Genomic DNA, 16,915 nt, shown 5'->3' on the forward strand with positions numbered 1-16,915 from the left:
CGTAACTGATAATTGGGACATGCATTCAGATGAAAGCATTAAGTCTGTCACCATTCTTGATTTTGATGCAGTTTTCATGGGCTTGATGCAGTGTGCATAGGTTCACCAGCCATGATTATGTTCCAAAAAATAAACAAACAAGTACAAGGAATTTTATAAGTTCGATTAGAGATCATAAAAAAGCAGTGAAGCAAGGGAGGTATTGCTTACACCTACTGATATACTGGTGGAAATTTAATCCCTACTTCAATTATGGGTATAGGGATTAAATGTTGGGAGGTGTTGGGAACCCTCTTGTTTCACTACTGCTACTTAAATTCCTATTTTTTCATAGTACTGTCTGATAATCTGGGTGTATTATTTTTTACAAAACGCATTACACCCATGCTTTACACACTTGTACATCAAAGACATGCCATGTCTCAAATGCATACAAACACACATACCACAGGCACAAGTACAACATGGGTTCACATGTGTATCTAAAATTAGCTGATCACAGATGGCTTTTGTGACTTAGTTGTTACCGTGTGTAGTTAGTACAACAATAGTGTTAGTACTATTACCATCAGAAGCATTCCTACAAGTGTAATGAACTAAACACAACACAAAATGAGTGGTGTAATTTATAGTTGTAACATTGGCACAAGTGATTTTCCAGAAATGTATGCTCAAAGTCCGAGGACACAGCCCAAGGACTGCTGGCATATATTTCTGGCTAATCATGAGTGCCCATGTTACAGCTAATATGTAACACTTCCGTTAAGGCTAATAGCCTTAATGCCAATACGAATGGAATCACTGGATTCGTTATATATGCATGCCGGAAAGATTTGATTATGGTTAGGCAGCAAGTAACGTTGCAGCTACGATTGTTATAATAAACGGACGAGTCCTATGGATATCACGGAAAGTCGAGTAGGGCAAATTTCAGGGAAGTTACAAGTGTTTCAATGCTTTCGCGTTGTTTAAAGACTAATCACAACGTATACTAAAGACCTAAAGGGGTAAGCTTCGTTAAAGTGTGGTCAACTCATGTTGTCCGTAATGTGGGCACCGGTGTCTGCATTCAAATACGTGCTGAAATGCTTGGGAATGCACTGTAAGACTAGTTCTCACCTTTAAGTAACATTTTCCAACTTGCAGAATGGCAAGGATACCAAAACACCTTCATTTGACTGTTGCTTCTGGCAACACTTCAATTTGTGGTAATCATCACATAAGCATTGATTTAATCCCACAATCGATTTCAGTTTGAGCTTGTATAAGACAAACAGAAGGTGGTTCATCCACATCAAGGCCATACTTGCTTTGATGAAAGTGGCTTGCTCTTTTAGAAGTGCAACCACTTTCCCCGGGATACATTTCAATGTACACCGGTGTACATTTACGTAGATGTCTCCCTGTGTTGAGGTATACATGGCAAATGTATCCTCTGGAACTCCTTTGATCTGAGGTGTGAAAGTGTTACATTTCTCATAATAGTACAGAAATAAGTGGTACATTATGTTAATACAAAGCGCAAAAAGAGTTAACTATTATAATCAAAACATCTGTGTATTATAAACACATTGTATTCTAGTTCTTAGATGTTGAATGGCTTGATGCTGTGAGCGTACTGTAATCAGTTTATTGTATGTTCCCACACAATATGATTTGTGTAAGGTATGCTTCTACAATTAAGCATATGGTGCAGTATGTTTATTGTCACCTAGGACAGTTGTCTACCCAATTTTTGATCCAACAGTTTCCATCAGTGAAATTAGCTAAATATACAATAGTGCTAACTAGAAATTATTGCAATTGTATGAACTCTTGTCAATCTGCTGTGCTTGCTTCTCACCAAGTTCAGCCTTCATCCTTCAAATTATTCATCCCACTTCCCAACAATTGGTCACATCACATGATCATAGCTATAACAACATGTTGCAGTGAAAGGTTAATGCATATAGTGTGGTATGATATTTAAAAGAAGTGATAACCGATTGATAAACAAGTTGATGGTAGCAGTGGACTATGTGACTGGGCCTGTGGAATGTGGGCACTGAAACTTGCCTACTTTTCACCATTCGTGACTTTTTATATCATCACACTATGGTAGAGCTGGGCAATAGTAAAAAAATGTCGAGTATCAAGATATAAGTTTTCAAATCTTATTGTGATATTTAACCTCTACACTATCGTGATGGATGTAACACTTCTAAATGACTACTAAGTAGTTCTATTCATGAACCATATTCTTGTCTTTTCACAAGAAAGGAGCAATGATTAGGTGTAAACAATGTCTAAATAGTAAGCTTGTTCACAAAATTCTCAATTGTACAAGCAGCTAACTACTGATCTGTCATTTAGTTACTATCGTGATACATATCGTTATCGTGACATTTTCATTACTATCAATCGTCTTGTGAAAATTTTGCTATCGCCCACCTCTACATTATGGCCACAAAAATTTCCCCTTATCAAACATTTCATTGGCTTTATGAAACAAGTTATAGAATGCATATGAGTACTGAGATATGAGATGTAGTTTGTGCCTACATGGCCTATTTTTGCAGGTCCATTCACATATTCTTTTCCTACCGTGGAAACTCTACAAACTTCTTGGCTATATATATGTAGTGAATCCAGCATGAAATGTCCTCAAATTCAGTCTTAGAAGACCTTTTTTTCATTTTGTCCCTGGAATGACAATCATCTAACAGTTGCCTACCCAACTTGTAGATGCTTCCTCCCTGGGATTACAGGCTGACTGTTCAGAGTAGCTCTAGAGACTGACAGATGGACAGACAGGCAGATAGATAGATAGATAGATAGATAGATAGATAGATAGATAGACAGACAGACAGACAGACAGACAGACAGACAGACAGACAGACAGACAGACAGGTAGACAGATAGACAGATAGACAGATAGACAGATAGATAGATAGATAGATAGATAGATAGATAGATAGATAGATAGATAGACAGCCAGACAGACAGACAGACAGACAGACAGGAGGCTTGTGATGGCTGAGATTTTTAGCCCATTTTCACTGCAATAAAGATATTTCTTTTTAGGAAGTAGAATGTATGACAGATATTTTTTTAAAAGGTCAGACATATGTTGATACCAAAGTCTTTACATTTTTTTTAATTTTATGGAGTGCTTGTAATTAGAAGAGGGTTCATGTTTTTTACTAATGAGACCTCACTTTATAATTTTTCTTTTATTCTTCACACCATTATTAGACTACGTAAGCACTACATTCTAGGAAAGTTTAGTAAAGTCTTTAGTGTAAGATATTTAGACAAAGTCTTTTACATGTGATGAAAACCAAATATGTAAAATGGTGAAAACTGGATAAATAAACCTGTTGCCAGAGTTTCTTGATTTTCTGTTTGTGTATAGATTTTCACTTACTTTGATAATTAGGTAAACTGAAAGAGTTTGAGGAAAGTGTATATGGTGCTGTAATGCAGTGTAACAAACTGATGTTAACGCTGGACATAAGCTATGAAAGATTATAATTCAACCTTCCTTAAATATATAGTGTTAAATGAATAAGTGATCTAAATAGCAACCATTTTCCCAAACACTTTTGGTGTATTCTGGCATGAGAACATAGTTTAAAAGTGCCAGCACTTCCCTAGTGTACCTGCCTGCAATCATCTGATAATGCTTATTTATTTGAAATTGCAATCCCTTTAAAATAATGGATCATCTTTCCAGTCAATCAGCCTGCAGCATTTTTACATAATAAGTCCTTTAATGTACGTATGTATACACTCATGTATGTGTGTGATACTCTCTGTGTGTGCAGCTTAAATGTTATTCTTTGAATTAATCATTTGCATACCATAGTCAATGATGCATACATTACAAGAGTATATAAAGTGTATTACTATGCCATAATGTTATCAGCAAACATCAATGCTATTAGTGTAGAAATTAGGATGAATGGTATAAAGTTCCAAGAATTGCCACTTGTGTTTTTACTTTGTCTGCTCTGCTTTATGTCATGTTTCTATGCCATAGTATTTATGTCTTCCAAAGTTTTAACAATGATTTGTGAAGTACCAATTTGAATGCATGTACATTTTACCACTGTATTTACAGAGATGCTATTCACCGTCTCCAAACACCCTCAACACCCCTAAGCTTAAGGATCCAGTTTGTAAGCAGACTGGGTGAAAGCATTTCCAAAGTGCAGGCAGAGCATGAGAGACTTGGGTCTAGAGACCTGTTCCAGGTGTCACTGTACAATGCCCAGAGTAGATATGATGTATTGTGTGTGATGAAGCATACCCTCGTGCTAGCTTGCAAGAAAGACCATTGACCTTGTATGGTTTCCACCATGCATTTACAAGGACACATACACGCACATGCTAAGCAAAGCATAACTCTTTGGCTGCCATCTACGTCACGTGGTCGCTTACTATGCAGTAGAACACTAGACACTTGGTGCTCAGGTAGTACAGACAAATCTTCAAGACTAGGAGGTGCCAGACAAGGACAGTTGCTTCCCCAGGTATCCATTAAAGGTGGGCTGATTCCCCAGTTGACACCAGGTTACCAGGTACCCATTATATAGCTGGATAGACTGGAGCAATGTGAGTGAAGTTTCTTGCTCAAGGAAACAACAGCATCACCACTGGCTTGGAATCTTTTGATTACCAGGCTGATGTTCTAGCCACTCGGCTATGCTGCTTCTCTCTCTCCGTCTCTGTCTGTCTGTCTGTCTGTCTGTCTCTCTCTCTCTCTCATTCTCACTCAAACGCACACATGCACACACACACAGATTTCATGGTTAGAAGATAATTAAATGTCATTTTAATTTTCCTGTAATGCACTCCACCATATAGCACATGTATAATAATGTTTCTGCTACATAAGATTTTATTGTCAGTTCACTTATACTAGTACAGGAGCGCTTATGGGCTCCTAGTCAATTTTCTCAGTAAATCTGCTTATAAGTGTAATCATCTGCTTTCTTATTGCCAGCAGCCATATTTTGGTCAACATCCTGACTGAACATATTTAGACTATTGGTGCTTCCGATGCTGTCATTGTATAGTCAGTAAGGATGATGTATATGGATTACTGTATGTTTTTGTAGGCGTTGTAAGGAATATTTCAATTAAATTGCTCCAACAGAGCTTAATATTTTTTTATATAATGATATTCATGTACCATGTCATCTATTATAAAGTGGTTGTACAGGATAGACTTTCTGTATTCACAGACTTTAGCCTTCTCACAGATCCATTTCACACAGATAGATAATCTAGGTATGTTGTGGCACATGCCTATTTCCTCTAAAGTCAGGGACTTATTTCACCCATACAGACTCTGCAGAGTCATTATTACAGACATGGTAAAGTTTGTGTTGGCTCACCAGCCTGTATCAGACCAACAGTGATGTAGATGGTTTTGTGTCTACCACTTTATTTTTTTTTAAATATTTTAAATTTTGTGTGATGATGAATTACCTAGCTAAGTAGTATTCGTTTATGTGCATAACAATTACATTGTGGTCATGCTGTTAACTATTGAGGCTTACAACTTACTGTCTACTCAGCTGGCCCCTTTATTGCCAGATTGGTCGTGCAGTATGGAACCACTGGCCTTATCAATGTAATAGTATAGAAAATGCATCTGGACTTGCTTGTACTGGCCACTATAACAAGTTGGCCTTATTAATGAGATGGCTACAAAATTTTATACTGGTATTCACTACAATCAACGTAATGAGAATTTTTAAGGATATGAGGTGCACTTTTCATTAAAATACCATTTATGTCATTGAAACTGTGGCTAATATTTCTTAATCTTGTGCAGTGGATGTGCAATGTAGTGAATATGTTTAAAATATATCTACAAGCTATTTGGTTGTATGGTTGGTGATGTGATATTACTTGACATGTGACTGGATATTGTCAGCGTGTAGGACAGTGATATACACGCTTGTGTGTGCACTTTGTAGGTTTGTATGTACATATGTGAGAACTGTAATAATTATGGTCTGTTAATTAGCACCTGTTGTTGTTTTTTGTTGTGGCTAAGTTAGTCTTCAAGTTTACATTCTTTGTAACTTCATGTTAGTACTGCTTTGCCTATCATGTTAATATCAATTAGACTAGTAATGTATAAACTCAACCATTAAGAATGTGTAAATCTTCTAAGTGTTGCAAGTGGATATGGCTTTTTGCTGTACACCTGCTACACCAAGCACATTTGCCAATGTACTGAATGTAGCCATTGAGCTATGGTATAAAGATAGTAGTGTATAGACTAATTTATTATGAATGTGTGTATGCTCATAGCTGAAGCACTATAGACATTATCTCTGGATTGTCCTGAAGACCAGCCAGCTACACTGTATGGAAGATTTCTCGACCACCTGTGGCAGGTGTTTCATACAGTGTGTAGAAATCTAAATGAACTGAGATATCTGGTATGTGTGTGTGTGTTGACCAACTCATAGTACACTCTTGTAATGAATTTTAATATAATGCAATTGTGCTCATTCCTACTGTGTGTATACAATTTAGAATGTTGCAATTGGTCGACTGACACCAGCCTTCTTGACGGACAACACCATATCCACAATAACATTATTAGAAATGATTGTTTGTTGATTGATTTATTGTGCTTTCCGGAAACTGTCAATGATTTTTGTTATTCAGTATTGACAGTGATAATTATATAGTACTATATATGGCATAAAAATAGTGAGGGTAATACATTTGATAAAATTCATCAGGAGCTTACGAGCTGCTAAATTCATCAAGTATAAATTCTTTATGAGCACAACTACCTCCACTCCTTTATAGAAGAATTTGGTTGATAATCATATGTTTTTCTTAATGTGTCTGGCCCATATTGTAAAATGAAGATCTACCACAGCGAAGAGCTTCATGGATTTTGTATGGCTTTGCCTTCGACCAGCAATTTTCCTGAGTTTTGCTATATGTAACATGAGTATATAATATAACTGTGAAGATTTTTCAGTCATAGACAAACTGCAAACCTTTCCATTGTCAGATTTGATACATTAATGCAAATGTAGATTGAATTATGAGAAACACAAACTGTGCCAACTTTCATGTCACATGTTCAGATAAGAAATGCTGTCAGTATAGCTGGTTTAAACCCAAAAGAATAATCCTATAAGATCTTTATGTAACATACTATTATGTAACATGTGATATATATATGCATGCGCTGTACATCTTGATGACCACGTTTCATAATTGTTGCTGCCCTCCCTTGTGTTGTATACTGTGCTCATTTATGTGATAATAAAGTTCACTATAAAACGTTTTAATTTATGTATTTCTAATTACATTTACATAAAGCTTGATATTGTTCCTGAAATATTTAGCACTCATCACTAATGGAGAGAGTAAGTAGATAGTATCATACTGCTCGTGTACTTGTACAGCTTCAGTGCAATTCATATACATTATTCATAGAATTATCTACATTTGATTCCTGGTTGTTATATCATGTACTCAAAATTTGAAATTGAAGGATTCTCTGACTAGTGCATGGTACTGGCTATATTGCATCATTGGAAGCAAAGTACATTAAACCATAGCAAGTTCAGTATTCATATGTTTTAAATGAGGTTTATGCTTGAATGAGTTTCTCTACAATACTCACTGATATTTAATTGCACCTGACCAAAGTAGGTATTGTAGTTCTGTGTATAATGTGCTCACGATATCCTGAACGTTTTTTCCCATATTGAATCTCATTTTTCCTCAAAGCATATGCATATAGACCCTTCTACTCTTTCAATTACACTTGTGTTTTGTAACCTTGTTTTAATACCCTTGTAGTTACAAGTCTATCCTTGTATGTTTATTCACAACATCTCAAAAGCTGTGGCTATTGCAATTTGAAAATGACTGGTACATTCGAACCAGTACAATTTCTATATTTCCAATCAGTGCATACAATTGTTGTTAAAATGCCTTTTCTTTGAAGTGAACCCCAGCTAAGCCTTTGATCACTAATCTGAGCAAAACCTCCACAATTACATAAGTATCTAACAACCAAGACAACCCTAACCCTACTATGTATGTCTATATGTATGTTCACTCATTGATGGCACTCTAGTAGAGTGTTACAAGTGAATGTAAGAAGCAATTGACTTTAAACATGTGTTGGTTAGAATAGGATAGTGTTCAGTTGTCAGAATTTGACATCATTCATTAATTCCTTAGTTTAAATATAACAATGTTACTGAAAACAATATGTATACATGTCTAGTCATATACATATATTGTATAATGAAGGTAAGACTATATTACGTCTATTACTGTGAGTGCTATACAAATTTAAAATACAAGACATGTGGTAGAGATCCAGTGAGGTATTAAGCATCAAATCTAACCATATGCATCTTGGTGATGCCATGAACTCACCATAAACTTACCTTTGTACAGACAGTGAAAGTCATCGTTGTAGGCAAACCTCAGTTAGCGTTAGAGTTGGGTTCAGCTTAGTTTCTTCTTACTTTAATATATAGAGGCAACTTTAGTTTCACATGTAGAAACTAAAGGAGGTGGGTAGCTGGGAGTGCTGTGGTACAGTGGTAACAAGTACAGTATGTTGAGAGTGCTGGGTTTGATGCTCAAAGCAAACTACACTGCTGCATTTTTTTATTTTTTTCTTGCTAAGATTTTTTTGTCTTAATTTTTTTAATCAGCTCCATATAACCTCATGGTGCATCGTTCCACTGCCAGTAAATATAGCCGAGAAGCAAGAAAACCGATACCGGCTCTATGTAACCTGCCTTTTTATAAAAAGTACTTTGGAACAAAAAGTAGTGGAACAAGGGAGATCATCTCATGGAGTGAAGTATTGAATCTGATACAGTATTCAGCTTCGCCTTGTGCCTCGTTTACACCACTTGTGCTTTATTCCTCATACAATCTTGTATCAATGCTTTAAGTATTAAGCGTAAAATGTGGGATTAGAATGTGTTCAATACACATTCTGAGTAAAACACTGTGAGACCATTGAACATATTTAGCATTAGTGACATTACCATCCCAATATAAGGTCAATGACGTTTGTTATCACTATTTTGTTAGTTAATGTGTTAATATAAAGAATATAAAGTACGTGTTGCTGACCAAACTTGGATTATTTTGTGTACACCCTGTGTAGCTGACTCCAGTCAGGTGGTCATACTGTGTCTATACTTTGTCATTGCTCTAAAATTTTACCTATGTGGGAAATATTGCTGTATAGTAACCATTACATTTCAATTTAAAGTCATAAAAGGATTGCACATGTAGGTGATGACATTAATAACAAGATGGAACAGCTGAGGGTATGTACTCAATCCTTACATCTGTTGTATTTTTGTAATGTTATGATGCACATGCAAATGTTCACACAATAGTGCGTATGAATGAAATGTACTTATAATGTAAATACTGTTGTAATTATGGCAATAACAATGGACAGCGAGAATCAAGCTTTAGAGAGTGCATTGTCATACATTTTTCCTCATAATATAGATTCAGATTCAGTCAGGGTACCTCTATGTAAAACTGTGGTCTTAGAAATACCTGTAGGACTAATTGGTAGAAAAAAGTTATCTACAATTAGCCACACATAAGGAAGATACTTATATGTAAGCTTCAATTAATAATTATGGTATGCAGTGTTTATACCAGTAATACATATTGCATAGTAGTACTACTAGTGCAGCTATAGCATTATGTTGGTAGAATGTGTGACACTCTGTGTATGTGTAATAATATTGTGAGAACATTAGCCATTTTTAGTTATATTATGATTCATTGACATGACCATTCCCAATGTATATATAGTGTATACTGTTGATGTCAGGATGTCAAAATCAGCATATTGTTTTGGTCTGTTTTAACAATGATTCTTGTTATTACATAGTGCACATTAGCTAATTGGTTCATATAAAGCACAAGTTGCTGACCTATTTACCCATAATTAGAATAGTTTTTGTACATCCTGTGATCAGGTGAAAGTGTGACTGACTGGTGGTCATATTATCTTTAGTTGTCATTGTACTTATACATACTTAGGTGCAATAAGATCTCATTTAGTGATTGCCTTATTAATATGGCCACCTCTCCAGTTTGTGTTGGGGACTAGTATTCCACAGGACGTTGTGCCATACTTCACAGATATATGCCTCCCATTCAAAAGTCCAACTCAGACCTCACCCTTTGTGTGTCCCAGCTGAAACAACTGGGCAGACTTGAGTAATAAGTTTTTTTGCTCAAGGAAGTAGCAACTTCACATCACTAGACATTAAACCTGGAATGATCAGGAACGCACATGTATGTATGTATAAGAACTCACTTACTTACTCTCATATACTTCTTCTGACTGTCTGGAGATCATCATTCCTCTTGAGATCACTATCTCTCCATACATTCACTCAGTCAGGAGATGCTGAGTAACCCATTTAGCTACAAGCATTTGAATTTAGGTTAAGCGCAAGAGGACTCACCAAGCCAGGGGACACTGAATAACCTATTTTGCAAGCTTAGGCCAGGTAAAGAGACCCTGGGAGGATTGCAGGGACCTGAGTCAGAGACTTGGTCTTCTTCATGCAAAGCTTGATGTTTGCATGATGTAAAGCCCTCTTGTTGTCAACTTGCAATGCCATTGCAAGGGCCTGGTCTCTGCCACACAGCAGAGTTAGGAGTGCCGCTATTAGCCACATCATCTACAGTACAAATGATGTGTTACCATGACCACCACAAAAAGGTCATACACAGGTACACACACATGTACTACTAGCACACTTGTAACTATACTCTTCTTAGTCTATTGTCTAGTTTTACATTTCCTCATCCTGCCTGATTCTTATGTTTGCCAAGCTGGTATAGACAAAACAATATACTAAACACAGAATGCAGTACTTATATTACTACTTTTATATAATCTTTAACATGAGTTCTGGCTCCTATAGATTGTCAATTTGTTGGTGTATATAACTCTGTAGCATACCATATATAGGCAACCATTAAAATGCACTCTGAAATTTGGACACCTTGATAATCGGAACACTTGCCGGCTCGAGTTCCAAAATGTATAAGTGTGTATATAGCAACTTTTTAATTTCATCCTAACTTAGCAATGGATGTAGCTTCATATCTAAGCAGAAGTCACAAAATTTTACATGGTGTAATGTGATCTCAGAATCCCACTTGTGATCTCAGAATTTTTCGCTTCCTTTTTAGTACAATATTGTAGCCAGATATCAAACATCATCCTGTGTGTGTCATGTGAATGATAACCAGCTACCTGTATTAATATGAAGTAATCTTTTGGAACTTGTTTAATATGTCATCAAGGTGCACCCCCTCAGTTGTAATGATAAAACTGGTTGACTAGTAGCTATCAGGACAAAAACTGCTTTTTTGTTTAAATTTATTGTGTACAGATACCTAGCTACTGAAACATGAATGAGCCTTTTGTTATTAAAAGTTTTGCTCTAGTCAATCAGCACTTGATGACACGGGTTTTAATTTTATTTGTAGGTGATACCTTATGTTAATATGTCATTAACACACTGGTGATGTAATTTAAGTTTCGGGTGCTGTTTATTAACACTCCATAGGTGCCATTATTATTGGAGTTTACAAATTTGCGAAGTATAGATTCTGTGGGTATAAAATTGACTGAAGTAGTATAGTAAGACAAGAGTCACTTACATTTGAAAAACTATCGGTTTGGCTTTTTTTTCAGCCCTTCTAGAGTTTCATTCCACTATACTTTAGACAGGTGAAATATCACCAAGAAACCAGCTTCACTTTTCCTTCACGGCAGATTAGCAGTATTGCTTATGCATGACCAAGCCCCAAAAATGTCGATTGCTTATGGTAAAGATCTCAGAAGCTCTGTGTTTATCTTCCAGTGTCTAAATGAGATAAAAGTCCCAAGTGCTTAAAATGTATATGATTTGTCTGTAGTTAGTCACCACTCTGATGTTATATTTATTATATAAAACTAGCAAATTCTTTGAACAGTATTCAAAAAGTCCCATGAATTTTATTATTGAATGCATTGAGCTGGTATAGCTTATGGCTCAGTGGCTGGTGCACTTATAAAACTTGAATGACAGGCTAAATAACTTATTATTGTGCTGTTATAGTACATCTCAGTGTAAAGACCACAATATTGCTGGTAGTTGAAGTTATCCCTAAAAGAAGATGTTGCCATTAGGTACTGATATGCAGTGAGACTTTTTGGCTTGCATTTAAATATTTACTGTATTAAATTTTGTGTATAGATGTTTACACTGATGAAATGGCTGGTGACATCTAAGCAACTGTATGCCAGTGAAGTTTCTAAATGAATTGGTTCTTTAATTAAATTTATTGATACCTGTGTAATTAATGTTAATGTATACTTCTGTTATTATGTCATGGAATTCTTGGACAACGCAAATTCAGTTAACCAGTAGACACATGCTATAATCATTAGGTGTAAAACTAACAATCTTGGATAAGCAAAAATTTTCTCCCTCAAAATTTTGGATTACAACGATCTGAAATAAAATTTATCCTCGAAATAACCTGCTATACAGTAAGAAAATCATTGTGGACAACTTTGCCTAGAGTGTTTTGTACATGCAATAAACCATTTTAAAAGTACGATCTGAAATTCAGAGACTTATGCACTTATTCAAAGCACGTCTTTTGTCCACGTGCATTGAAATTAGGTATAATTTGTAACAATGGCACTTCAACATGTAGGAAATATCTGCAATTAGGAGGATACATGGTAGAATGTTATAAGATAACTATTATTTGATTAACTCATCAGTAGTAACAACTGTGTCCAATTTCATGCTCAATTGATGAACATAACACACTGGAGTAGTCACCTAATTTTGAACAGTAATTCTACTGATATCACCTAGTTACGGTTGAGAATTTGAATTACAGTGCCTGTATATATTAGTGAAATAATATCACTATGGTATACAAGATGTAAGCAAATACCCGTTGTGTTATGTATGTATGTATGTATGTATGTATGTGATACACACCAACACATGGTACGCACACGATATGTTCTGTATCACCGTAATCAGTACGCAGGCTAGGTACACATTGGCTACCTTCCTTTATTACTTGGTACTTCAGTGACTTTCCTTGATTGCTTATTATAGTACAAATGTACTGTCGGTAACATTACAATCTTTTTTAAATATATAATCTGGATTCCAACAGCCCACCTAATAAGTGTACAATACTTTTTAAAAGCACTTGCATGGGCAAAGATCAAACGAATAAGAGTGCTATTATTCCATACAGCACTGAAAAGAAAATACTGCACTGTTGATCATGTATGTAACATTTAGATTACCAGAACCAAAGCAATACTATCTGTTTGTTTTATGACCAAGCTTGCACTATATAGACACTTACTGATTGTCTGATGGCTAAAAACGACACGGTTTGAGTCTATAAAAAGAACGCTTCAAACAAAGACGACCAGTTAAAGCACCTCCACACTTGTGCAGGATGGGAAAAATAGCATGCTGGCATGCTCTCGAGCCAAATACAGCACTTGGCTTTGCCTCGTGTTGTATTAGCCTCTTGACCACACCCTCATGCTATTTTCCCCATATTGCCGCGGCACTCGTAGTTGTGGTATATATAGCTGTCATGGCACATTATATTTTTTATTATTAAAACAATGATGGAAATTGGTATTCATTATGGTATACCAAGTAAATTACGTCATGAATATCTAATCTGTGGTTGTGTGTGCCGTAGTTACAAGTAAACGTTTATATTTACAATTAAACAATGTACAGTTGCTTAACACTGAATGATTTATATGAATGAGTACACATCCACAACCTATATGTACTCTCATTAATTATTTAAATGTTTTTATCATATTTGTGTGAAAGGTACTTTGTCCACACACGTAGTTCTACGTACTAACATGGGAAATGTCAAACATTTCTCTTGTATTGCATAGACCTTGTGCTCGTCAACTAGAATTCTATATTTGTCATAATTTTTGTAAAGCAACAATCATCCAATCTCAACTCAGTCCATTATTTGAGTGTGACATATATTTGTCTCTTTTAACCAGTGCTTCCTGTAACCACTGAGTGAATGGCTAGTCAGGTTATGTACATGAAGTAGCTCAACAAATATTCTTTTAGCTGTAGGAGGCTACATCACACCACCACACTCCACATGTTCTATTTCATTGACACCTAACTGAAGCCCATTAATCTATTTATAGTGTTTCTTTGTACACACATGGCAACATGTACACACATGCTGGGAAACATGACTTCTCATGTCTCATGGAGAAACTGATGGATCTCATACGTATTCTTTCTGTGGCTGTAAATATCAGTTGGCCCGATTTGTACGGGGTGTTAAAGATTGATGGAAGTGTTACGTGTGAGACACCAGGCTAAAACCATCCTACTGACGAGTACAGTTGTTATATCTTACAAGCTTTTGTCAGATTGTGAGTGCTTCCTGTTGTGTTTCTCATTCCTGTTGTGTCATGTTGTGATATGCTAGACATCTGTTGTACAGTCTACGGGCTGAAAAAAGCTATAATGGTGAAAGTAAAATCTGGTGTCTCTCTTTAGATATTAAAATGAAAGACGTTTTTAAATGTACGTATGTAGTAAATTATGGTTATAACATTTGTACAAGCTAAAGCAAGCTTTGTTGAAATTAAAACACTTGTAAATGTGTACTCCATTTCAGGCCTGTGTATCTTGTACTTGTTGCTGTATAGTGGTCAGGTGTTTATATCTGATTCAGTACATGATGGAACTGTTTAAAAGAATTTATTATGAATCCTATTACATGTACCTCAACAACATTTCTAAGACATCTCAGTTATAACACTTGACCTTTCGGTTTACTATAACAACCATTTACTCTTTCATGGTCTAGATCTACAGCTGTATTGGTTAGTTGATGGGGAATAAACTTTATAGTGTTTTCTTAAGTCACAGTAAAAGTGTCTCTTGAGGCATCCCAGTGTCTGTGTGAACAGTCTAGTGGAGTACATTACAGTACATAATCGACATGTTGTATGATTGTAATGTGATATTTGTCTTACCCATCACATTTAGGTACCTACTGCCTTTGTGAACTGTGTAGAATGTTACACTACACCAGTCCTATATGAAACCATCATCTACCAATTATCAGGTTAGCATACCAGGTTTATGTGGCTAGTATTCCTGTCACCATCTCTACATAACATGTTAGTACACTGGAAGGTGTTATTTAGTTGATATTCTATATGATATATGTGAAGTACTATAGTGTCCTTCTCAGAGGCTTCTGAATGTTTCCATGGTAATAAACCAGTAAACATGATTATCTTGACAAACAAGTTTATGGTCATATATTCCAGGCTTCAATAATGGTGACTGGGTTTTACAATTTTATATCATTATTTCCAGTATTCCTCTTTGTGTAATAAGTATTGTTATTTTTTAATACTATCAATATTGTTTTAGGAATCATAAATTGTAGGAAGGTATATAGCCCTTAACATCCTTAATCCTAAGATGCACTGTTAATCTGAATTATCTGTTACATGTCCCAGGTGTGAATAGCAATATCATGACCTGAAGTAGTGTAGTGTATGAATGTGTATCCTTCCCTGGAAATGTATCGTATGTGTGACTGTGTTTAAGATATGATGTGCAACTTGCATGTTTCTTTACTTAGTAGTCATGAAAAAACTGAAGCCTTGCACATTATAAATTGTGTCACAGAGTGTTTCCTGAGAGTCAGGTTTGCCTGCAATAAGGTAATAGGCTGCAGGTAGAAAGGGAAATAGATTTTTATCAGCTATTCATGCTGTATGACCACTTTAATAGGCTAAAACTTTGTTAGCAAACACTCACTACTAGGTAATGATTATGTAATGATTTTACATCCACACCCTTCCCTACAAGTTTATATTGTGTGGGTAGATAAAACAGTGGATCCAGGGAAGTACCTATCCTGAAAAAGTCTTTGAGCTGGTAGCGGCCACTATTCTTTACAACTATACAGCTGCATGCGTGGTGGCGTGGTGTTTAATCAGTTCTTTTTCCATGTTAAGTATGAATCCACCTTTGCTTCACTGAAGAAATATTCCCTGTAACAAGTCATTTAAAATGAGCAATTTACTTGGCAGGCAACACAATGGATTAGAGTGAAAAATGAGTGGGCTACCATGTTGCTTATCAGTGTCTATAGTGTTCAAAGTGGGTGACCAGCTTTTAGATAATTAGAGAAGTGGATGCATCAATTCATAAACAGATGCGAAGGTGGCATGTATCCTTAGCAATTGTGTACATGGTTTCGTGACTTAATGTGTAACCTTGTATAGGACTACCAACAATAGTGTTAGACTAAGTGCTATTACCATCTGAAGCATTCCTACAAGTGTAATAAACTAAACATAACACAAAATGAGTGGTGTAATGCACAAAACAGTACAGAAATGAGTGGTACATGATGTTAATACTAAAGCATACAAAGTTAAACAACTTTTATGATCAATGAACCGACACATTAATTCATTATAAAAACAGTCTGTTTAAATCAGTACTTAGATGTTGAATGGCTTGATGCCGTGAGCATCATATACTGTAATCAGTTTACTGTATGTTCCCACACAATATGCTTTGTGTCAGTAGGGTATGCTTCTACTGATGTGAAGTTGACAAGATGTGGTAGTTTGGTATAATCTGTTCAACTCCTATAAGTAGTGATGGACAAGAGACAACAATTGTGACTAGATGTACATTGTAAGGACTAAGCAGTGAATGTGTTGCATACACAAAGCAGCCAATTAATGCCTCATAATGCTAGTTTTTAACATGACATTAGAGAAATCCCTAACATAATTCCAAGAACAGTGCTA

At 35.8% G+C, this 16,915-nt stretch overlaps 1 long non-coding RNA gene across 11 annotated transcripts in view; it reads left to right on the forward strand.

Moving 5' to 3' along the window:
• LOC136267432 (uncharacterized) overlaps nucleotides 1-16,915 on the forward strand; it is a 64,964-nt gene that overhangs the window by 45,554 nt on the left and 2,495 nt on the right. For 9 of the 11 annotated variants that reach the window (XR_010706685.1, XR_010706691.1, XR_010706687.1 and 6 more), the window contains 4 exons: nucleotides 6,310-6,440; nucleotides 9,298-9,332; nucleotides 15,123-15,201; nucleotides 16,184-16,799. This is a non-coding gene — a long non-coding RNA (uncharacterized lncRNA). Of the gene's footprint in view, nucleotides 1-6,309; nucleotides 6,441-9,297; nucleotides 9,333-12,149; nucleotides 12,221-12,287; nucleotides 14,501-15,122; nucleotides 15,202-16,183; nucleotides 16,800-16,915 lie in introns of all 11 variants that reach the window. The other 2 variants (XR_010706686.1, XR_010706690.1) reach the window with 2 other exon arrangements.

Source organism: Dysidea avara, chromosome 9 (assembly GCF_963678975.1).
Source record: "Dysidea avara chromosome 9, odDysAvar1.4, whole genome shotgun sequence".
NCBI classification, from domain to species: Eukaryota; Metazoa; Porifera; class Demospongiae; order Dictyoceratida; family Dysideidae; genus Dysidea; species Dysidea avara.